We start from the raw sequence: 10450 nt of genomic DNA on the forward strand, positions 1-10450 counted from the left end.
TTGCAAGAATCGCGACATTTCAGTTTAGTGAAAAGTTCACCAACGTTTTGTCATAACAAAGATCCTAGATCTGAGTTTTCTTAAAAAGAGTTAACCATGGATTTCTGTCGATTTAAAACGTTCTAATTTGTTCCTCATGTACTTATTGATAATATTGGATATGGATATTCATGCTTGAGACTAGTTACTTTTTCTTCATGAACTTTAGAACTTGTTTACCCCGTAGCAAGTTTTGTCAAATTTTGTTTTCAGGTTTCGAGCTGACAGAAACACCAGAATGGGTCTCTATCCGCCCGCGCGCGATTGGATGGTCGCCGCGTCAACCGCCGAGCTCGGTGTAGAGGCTTCGGTCGACCCTATCCGGAATTTATTCGTCGAACCGCGATTTATTTCGGTCCGACCGTAATATTTCGGATCGCCAGCGACATTTTTCCGTCGACCGACGTCGGCACATCAAGAGTGCGGCGACCGGTGCGGTCGACACGCCATTGTTTGTTGTGTTTTCATAGTTGCTGGATATTTTGGTGTGTTACTTCATGTTCGCGGGTTTGCCTGGACTATCTTGACCTTGGTATTCTAGTCTCAACTATCTATTTCATGCGTGATCAGGAGGCTGAGGGATGTGTTTGGGGACTTACACACTGTTTAAGTTGTGGATTGAATAATAGACTTCACTAACATACATCTAAGCGATATTTTACTATGGGCTTAGTCCTCGTGTTGGACTATAATCCATAAGAAGTCGCTCGTGTTGGATATAATTCATAGAATCCCTCGGTGTTGGACTATAATTCATTCCAGTCCTCAGTGTTGGACATTTGCCACTTAATCTATGAGTTTGGAAAACTACGAACCATAAATAGTTCACTGATTGGCATAGTTCTTAACTCTAGCATATGATTTCCTTCAACAGAAGCTTCACGACATGATGTTGACAATGACACTTGCAAGTAATAAATGAAAGTCATGTTAGTCATCGGAGGCAGTGTATATTGTTCTGAGATTAGCTGTTATTTCTTGTACTTATTGCTTCCTGCACAGAACCAGGTTTGGTGTTTAGAGATTTACGATTTAACCCATAATGTAAAGAACTCATTTTATACGAAAATACCAGTTGGGCTCTTCAAAACTCATGAAAAATCACAATAAAATCATAAAAAAATAGGGGTGAGGGATTGGGCGAGATGATACTCGCCTTGGGTGCTGATGAAAGCCCTAGATCTGCAATAGGTTGATTCCCTTCGCTGGAAATCCAGAATCCCGCTGAAAATCTTCAAAAGCTTCCCCAAATCACCAATGCCAGCTTGGGTTTTGAGAGGGGAGAGAAAAGGGGGCTAGGGTTTACGTCTGAGGAGAAGAGAAACTCTCCTGGGTTGAGTTGGTATAAATACTAATTCCCCAACCCGACCCGAAACCCAATAGCCCAAAACTAAAACCCGAATCTGAAAACAAAAAGATCGCTGATCGGTCGACCGCACCGGTCGACCGCCACGGTCGACCGCGTCGGTCGACCGCTCAGCACAAAAATGCCTTTTGCAGGCATTTCACCTGCTGGACTTATATCACTCGATATATCTCATATATAAACCTCTATTGGGTTCCCAAACCCTGGTAAAAAAATATGTACATCATATATATGTATGGTTATTTATCACCAAAGAAAGATTTGTTACTATTAATCACACCATTTCAAAATAAAATTTCGGGGTTTTACAGTAAAGATCGGATCTGAGATCTACACGAGATCACACTCCGGATCAAAGCTTGGCCTTTGATCCCGAGAATTAAGGGCGATTATTTCCTTGGTGAACTAATCCCCCCCGGCTATTATTTCCTTCGCGAAATAATACCCGTCGAATCGTGTAGATCCGACCGGATCTACATCGCGCGGTGGTCCACGGATTAACCCCGGCGTTGGCAAAGAACCCACACAAGCGAGCGACCGCAAAACAGGAGCTCGCGATTTATTCTAAAGGAGGAAGTTGTAATCTTTTTATTTTCTTTGATTTCGTTGTAGCCGAATCTAAAAAAAGACCGGATCTTTTGTAACTCAAAAAGTTGTTATTTAAGATTGTTCGCGGTGAAAATTGCCTTCATTGAATTCATTGCCATCGTCGGTGAAAAGACTCAGATAACCCTAACTGTCGGAAGGTTTGATTACCGAACTAAAGATGAATTTCTCGTTTATCGAGAGTGAATTATGGTTTTGACCCTAACTGTAAGAAGGTTTGGCCAAATGGGAGTTTGAGGTGACCCTAACTGTAGGAAGGTTTGATCACTTGATTTGAAAGTGGACCTCTCGTTCATTGGAGGAATCGAGAAGAGATTTTGACTGTGGTCTTAACTGTAAGAAGGTTTGACCAATTGGGAGGTTTGAGACGATCCTAACTGTAGGAAGGTTTGATCGCTCGATTTGAAAGTGGACCTCTCGTTCATTGGAGGAATCGAGAGGGGATTCGATTGTGGTCCTAACTGTAGGAAGGTTTGACCAAGTGGGAGGTTTGAGACGATCCTAACTATAGAAATGTTTGATCGCTTGATTTGTGGGCCTCTCGTTCATTGGAGGAATCGAGAGGAGATTTTGGTTGTGGTCCTAACTGTATGAAGGTTTGACCAGATTATATCCGGACTCTAACTATGAAAGTGTTGAGTGCACGAACATAGCGAAAGTTTGAATGGATTGAACTTGATAGAATTTGGTGGTCCCACCGTCAATTAGTCTGATTGGTAGGGGACTTAGTGTTCATCACTTTGTTCATATTGATCGGGTGATCCCTAAGAGTATTAACATTCTTTCGGGAACTTCCCGTTACACGAATTATCCACCCCCAGCTTTCTTGAAAAACTGGGTGTAACGAGGAGTACGTTATCCTCAATCACATGTTCAGGTTATCCTTGAGAATATATGATTCTCTAGGAACTTCCCGTTACATAAATCGTCCACCCCCAGCTTTCCCTGCGAAACTGGTTCGGACATTATTCTCAGTTACCTGACCGGGTTCTCCTTAAGAATATTAGCGTAATATTCTCCAGGAACTTCCCATCAAAAGTGGTAAACAGTTTAGACTCATATACCTATTGGAGTATGTAGGGAGCAGTTTAACCTCATGCACCTGTTGGAGGATTGAGAAGCAGTTTATACTCGTGTACTCTTCGGAGTGTTGCCGTTCTCAATTGGCTTACCTTAATATTATAACGCCGGCTTCAACCAAGGTCTGAATGCTATTCTTGAGAGTAAAACAATCTTTGGTGGGATGAAGGACTCTCCTGTGGTATGCACAGTACTTTGGATCCATCGTGTTGTCAGCTTCCTCCTGATTTGTGATAGGTGGTAGCTTGATCTTGTTACTTTCAAGGAGGGATTCGAAGATGGCTGGAACGTCTTCGTCCTTAAAAGAGTACTCTTTTTGGAGTTTTGGTTCCGAATTTGATTAGCACCATCAGCAGCTGCAGGTGCCTTGCCCTTACCACGAGAGGCGAAGTTTGAGTTCAGCGGATTAGCCATCGGTCGGTTCCTCTCGGCCTTCTTCCTTCGGAGGAAGCGTTCGGCTTGTTCACCGCGCATCTTCAAGTCTTTCCAAGTGTCAGGCGGTGCTGTTCCCATTACTTCCAACACATCCAACGCGAGGTTGTTGTGGCAAGTCTGGCGAATGAATTCCTCGGTGATCGGGTCCCGGCAGTTCATCGCCTTGTTCCGGAACCTTTTGACGAAGGTGTCGACTAACTCCCCATCTTTCTGCTTCTCATCGAGCAATGATCCGATAGATATCTCGGTGTCGTCGTCGAAGAAATTGGCAAGGAACTTGGTCTCCATGTCGTCCCAGCTGTTCACGCTACCTGGCTTGAGGTGGCGATACCAATCGAAGGCGGCTCCGCAAAGAGTGCCGACGAATGACCGCACCATCAGAGGCTCATTGCCAGAGATTACCCCCAGGTGTGATTTGAAATAAATCACATGCTGAGTGGGCGAACCCTTCCCATCAAACGGCGTGAAGTTAATTAGGTTGAACTTCGCCGGATATGGGATCGATTCCCACTCTCTTGGGTATGGACATGGAATGCCTGTTTTCTTCACCTCTTGAGCGGAAATCAATGTGTTGATTTTGCTCTCGAGGTTCTTGATCTTCATACTTTCGCCTGTGTTTTCGTTAGCACGATTCTGAGGCGGAAGTGTGGCATTACGACTAGCATCCTCATTACCACCCCCTGCATTGACGGGAGGATCATTGGCATTGTGAGCTTCATCCGTATCCGTGTGCTCCTCTTCCTGAATAACCTGGTTATGGCGGCTTGGTTCACCTTGTTGGTTCGTCAGTGCCTGAATTTGTTGCTCATGCATTTCTCTCATACTCTGCATGGCCATCTGCATTTCGAACCTGAAGCTCTCCTGTTGTTTAGCCATGGCTTCTTCGAGCATCTTGGCCACTTGTTCCGCGCTTATCATGAATGACTCGCGGGGTTGTCCTTCGCTGGACACCGTATTGTCAGATACGACAGTAGAGCAGGAATCTGATTCTTCATCTTCTGACGGTAATCTTGTCCGAACCCTACCATAAGTTCCTCGTGTAATGGCTCCAGACTGCAGACGAGTTAAATACCAGGGTACTTCTGGAATTGACTCGGGATTATCCCTTGTCGATGCCCTTTTGCTGGTCATATTGGTAACCACTGTCCTTCTTTGCCGAAAACGCCTACGCCTTGGTTTTGGCGTTTCGGTACTAAGCCTTTCGAACACTGAAATTCTCTCGGGGACTGCCTTGATGCAGTTGCACTCAGACAGTACCGCCCGAATGAGCTTTGAACAAGGGCACTGAGTTTCTAGTCTTCGAGGACTTCTCTTTCTGGCTTTGTTCGTACCCCCAGCATGATAGTACAGCTCGTCCATTTAAAAGTCGGAGCAACCTATCGTGTGTTGGCATGATGTCTCAGGTATAACGTAATCATCCTCAGACGATAACGTTTCCTTCTGAGAGTGAATTACCTTCTTCGGACTTTCAAAAGTTACGCGCCTCGAAACATGCCTTTTTGGGCGTGAGTTCTCAGCGGGCTCTTGGACTTCAATGCGCAAATTGGTGCGCATAGCTGCCCTGATTCCTTTATCACGTTGGAGGTGACGGTGACCCCCAGCGTGTTGAGTCATTCTGGGCTTCTTCATTGGGCCCAAACTCTCTTGAACTGGAGCTTTGCCTCTCTCGTCGGGAATTAGACCGAGGCGCTCCAAGACTGACTTCCTTTTCTGGGATGGTCCTGCGGGATCTCCCAGAGCAGTTGTGGAAATCATCGGCGGTTTGGATTGATTCGCCGGAAGTTGAACTTTCGACGGCTGCAGTTGACGCTCTTTGGTCTGAACCGCCGCTTCAGACTTCGGCCTCCAAACTTTGCGAGTTGGTGGCGGCTTCTTGGCTACCTCTTTCTGCAGCTTTCTACGGGCTTCTTCAGCTTGAGCCCGTGCCTGCGCTGATAGTGCGCGGCGCTTGCGAATGCGCTCCTCCAGCGTTGATCGGTTCCGTTTGACACAGACCCATTCCATTGTTGGCGGCTTGGAGGAACCACCATTCATTGATTGTTGAGGCTGCTTGCTTCTTTTGTTCTTCAGATCCGCGTTGTAGCGGATCCCGTCAACGGACTCCATGGCCTTTGCGAACTGTTTCGCAAGGCGTTGACGCCGACGCCGGGGTTAATCCGTGGACCACCGCGCGATCTAGATCCGGTTGGATCTACACGATTCGACGGGTATTATTTCACGAAGGAAATAATAGCCGGGGGGGATTAGTTCACCAAGGAAATAATCGCCCTTAATTCTCGGGATCAAAGGCCAAGCTTTGATTCGGAGTGTGATCTCGTGTAGATCCGACCGGATCTAGATCGCGCGATGGTCCACGGATTAACCCCGGCGTTGGCAAAGAACCCACACAAGCGAGCGACCGCAAAACAGGAGCTCGCGATTTGTTCTAAAGGAGGAAGTTGTAATCTTTTTATTTTCTTTGATTTCGTTGTAGCCGGATCTAAAAAAAGACCGGATCTTTTGTAACTCAAAAAGCTTTTTATTTTCTTTGATTTCGTTGTAGCCGGATCTAAAAAAAGACCGGATCTTTTGTAACTCAAAAAGCTATTATTTAAGATGACAATGGAATCAACAATGAAGAAAGACACGATTTTTTCCGCGAACAATCTGGCGACCACAGTGGGAGCCGCCGATCTCGCTGCTTTTATTTTCTTTGATTTCGTTGTAGCCGGATCTAAAAAAAGACCGGATCTTTTGTAACTCAAAAAGCTGTTATTTAAGATGACAATGGAATCAACAATGAAGAAAGACACGATTTTTTCCGCGAACATTGTTCATATTACTTATCCTAGCTCACATATCTTGTTGTATTTCATACTTGCTAGGATAGCTTGTTAATTAGCTTTAATTGGCATTAAATCGGATTAGATTAGCATAAGACCCTAATCACCCCCCCTCTAGGGTTCAACATGAGGCACCTTTATGATTAATGCGATGTTGATGGGGGCAAGTAAGACGCTAACGAGATTCGATGACTCATTAAGACTTTCGAGGTCGATGTGATGATGATTCTGACCGTGCATTTGAATATGATGGTGATTGGCTATTGGCGAGAGGTTCGAAAATGAATACTTTTTGTCCCAGGTTTACGAGAGGGTCGATAAAAAATACTTCGTGATTTGGCCGTTTTGGATTAAGAGCTTCTTGAGTTGTTCTTACAAAATAAAAAAGGCATGGAGTCAGCCTTATCAGCATGGTTTGAGTAAGGACGTCTTTCAACTTGTTCTTTCATGGGAAGGATCAAATGATGTCGTTATTTGACTCGTCCTTCATAGGGCCAAGTCGATTTGGTGCATAGTTAACTTGGGACACGTGTTGACTCCTAGAGCAGGATTAACACAGTCGTTTCTATGATACAACATCGACATGTATTCAAATATTTCATATAAGGATTTAGACATCTCTATATCTATAACTATATCCTATCAGATAGGGATATTATGACCATATTTGTACTTGCTTGTGGATAAACCCAGAAGAAGAGAAATGGAAGAAAATCAGAAATAAGATATATTTTCCTTCTAATACAGCGCTTATAAGTTTGCATGTAGACACATTTGTTTTACATTTCTAAGTTTATTTTGTTTGGAAAAATAGGAACTAACTTGAAAAAAGCAATTAAGATTTAAATGAAACCATTGGAAAGAAGTTTTACATACAATGCACGCGAATTTAAAAGTAAAATGAGTATAAAACATTTTGGTGAATTCATGTGAATCAGGGTGAATGGTCGGTTGACGGATTCATTATTTTTGACTTTAAAGTCAAGAACGGGTAGAAGTTTAATTAGATGAATGCATATTCTTAATATATGAATCAATCTATCCATCTATTAGTTATTTCTAAATTAGCAATTGACTGGAAAAGAAATAGCATGGCTTGCTGAGTATTCAAAAAAAAATCCAATCTTTAACCATTATCGGTTTGGTTCAACCTTTCGAAGCGCTAAATTCCATCAAATCTAATTTCACTATCAACTTGGTTCAATTTTTTCCTTATTCACGTGGTTCTTTATCTCCTTTAGTAGTCCTTTTTACCCTTTCCCGACACTCTTTTTTATAGTATTTTTATCAAAATCTCTTCAAGTTTTCATATCTTTTGAGCTGTATAACATTGTTCGAATATGACAAATATGCACTTACTAATTATTATTTATAGTTAGTGCATGCTATAAATTACGGATAAATATTTTTTGCATCCTTAATACTTTGGAGTGAACAATTAAGCTTTATAGACTTATTTTAATCCCATATAGGGCTGTTTGGCTGTTTTTAATATGCAAAAATATTAGGGCAAGTAAAAATGACATATTCAACTAGGATTGAAAACTACAATAATTATGAGCAAAACCAGTTTAAAATTGAGAGATCTTATCAGCGGGTGTCACATTTGGCTTTGGGGCGCCGTCACATAGTCTTCACACATTTCAATCTGCGCCCCAACCCCCCACCCTGCACCCCCCACCAAAAAAAATGTTACCGTTGTTGCTTATATAACCAATAAGTACTACCCCATTTGAGCCCATCTATGTAATAAACTATTCAACTTGAGTTTAGTCCATAATTATATGAGCAATAATTATATTTTTATTTTTAGATAAATAAGTAATTGCAGTTTTCCCTTAATTTTATTTTAATTTTTTCCATCATTGCTTTGATCTATCCTGTGACGTAAATGTAACCTTAAAAGCATCTTTTTACTGAACATACACGACGACGACACTCTTATGCTCGTCGAACAACGTATAGATCTCTAGCTCCCATAGTCATAACAAATAATTGAGTTACCATTTAGTACCAAATAAACGAAACTCAACATATTGATGTAGGATGCTTAACTGACAATTTCATGGGGATGCAGACAATCACGAGCTAAATACAGATTTATACGTATTATTGACATCCACAAAAAAAATAATCATATCTTCCAACCCAGAAGGCGAATTCTAACATATTATATATGTATATCATCTATCTCGATGAGACAGAGCAAACTAGATTGTCAGATTTTTAAAATCTCATCAGTTACACATAGTTTTAACTAAAATCTGAAAATAATCAGCGTTTAGTTTATTTTTAGTAATAAAGTTGGAGTCTATTTAGATTAGGAAATAAATTTAATTTTAGAGTCAGACTAGATTAGGAAACAAATTCAATTTTGATTCATGATTTGTTTCCTTTATTATAGGAAGTCTTTTTAGGATAAAATTTGATATTTTCTATTTCTTTGTAATTCTAGTCTTACTGGGAGTCTTATTTGTTTTTCTATTTAAAAGGAGTCATGTAACCCCAAAGGAGAATAATAACTTTGAATCAATAAAATTTCTCTTTTCGATATTTTCTTTGTGGATACGAAAGTCTTATTTGTTTTTCTATTTAAAAGAAGTCATGTAACCCTAAAGGAGAATAATAACTTTAAATCAATAAAATTTCTCTTTTCAATATTTTCTTTGTGGATACGAATATTGTTCTTTGTGAATTTAGAGAACACCCTTGGTGGATTCCGAGGCTATCACTTTCGCGCTGTGTTAATTGGTATCAGAGTATTGTCCCTCCGATCCGATGACATGTGATGAAGCCCCTATTTTTCGAACTGAGTTCGACGTGCTGAAAACTGATGTTAATCAGATGAAGATTGCAGTAGAATGACTTACGTCGGCAGTAGAGCGTCTGAACACGAGAGGGGGTTTGAAATCGCGTTGATGGTCGTCAACGACGTGATTCAACTCCACATGATGAATTCAACAGCGACAATGACCCTAAGCAAGACCTTGGAGTTAGGAAGAGCACTAAAGAAGGAATAAAGAAAGAAGAATCGCCTCCGGAGCACAATATCTTCTGCACGAGGTGCACTGTGATGCAGAAGATTTATGATGTTATTATTAACAATCATAGTAGAAAGAATCTTGTCTCTCAGCGTATGGTGAATAAGTTAGGTTTGAAGACAGAGAAGCACCCACCTCTTTATAAGATCGACTGGATTCACAAGGATAATGATGTGCAGAATGATGAGATGTATTGTGTACCTTTTTCTATCGGTCACAAATATTTTGATGATGTGTTGTGTGATGTGGTTGAGATGGATACTTGTCATATGCTTTTAGGTAAGCCATGGCAATTTGATATTGGAGCTACCCACAGAAGTAGAGACAATGTTTATATCTTCAAGAAAGATGGACGCTGAATTGTACTTCTGCCTCTTATAGAAAAGGAGTCATCTAAGATGAAAGCTACTGAGGAAAAGAAACCTTTGGTGGCAAACAACAAGACTTTAGAATAAAACTTGAAGCAATCTGAAGAGGTCTATGACTTGGTTGTAACTGAAAAAGAAGAACATGCCCCTACCGAAATTCCTCCTAAGGTGAAAATAATCGTTATGCATGAGATTCATTATGGTGATATGATAGTGAAGATGGATGATATGCATGATATTCTCAAAGGGGTTAAGAGTGATATTACACATATTAATGTTGTCCCGATGGAGGAGAATGATAAATTCACAAAAAGACTCCCTATAATAAATGAAACAAATTGTGAATCAAAATTGAATTTGTTTCCTAATCTAATTTGACTCTAAAATTGAATTTATTTCCTAATCTAAATAGACTCTAACTTTATTATTAAAAATAAACTAAAGGCTGATTATTTTTAGATTTTAGCCAAAACTGGGTGTAACTGATGAGATTTTAAAAATCTGACAATCTAGTTGCCTCCGTATCGTCGAGATAGGCGATTTACATATATAATATGTTAGAATCCGCCTTCTGGATTGGAAGATATGATCATTTTTTGTGGAGGTCAATAATACGTATACATCTGTATTTAACTCGTGATTGTCTGCACCCCCCATGAAATTGTCAGTTAAGCGTCCTACATCACATATCTA

Source organism: Asparagus officinalis, chromosome 7 (genome assembly GCF_001876935.1).
Source record: "Asparagus officinalis chromosome 7, Aspof.V1, whole genome shotgun sequence".
NCBI lineage: Eukaryota > Viridiplantae > Streptophyta > Magnoliopsida > Asparagales > Asparagaceae > Asparagus > Asparagus officinalis.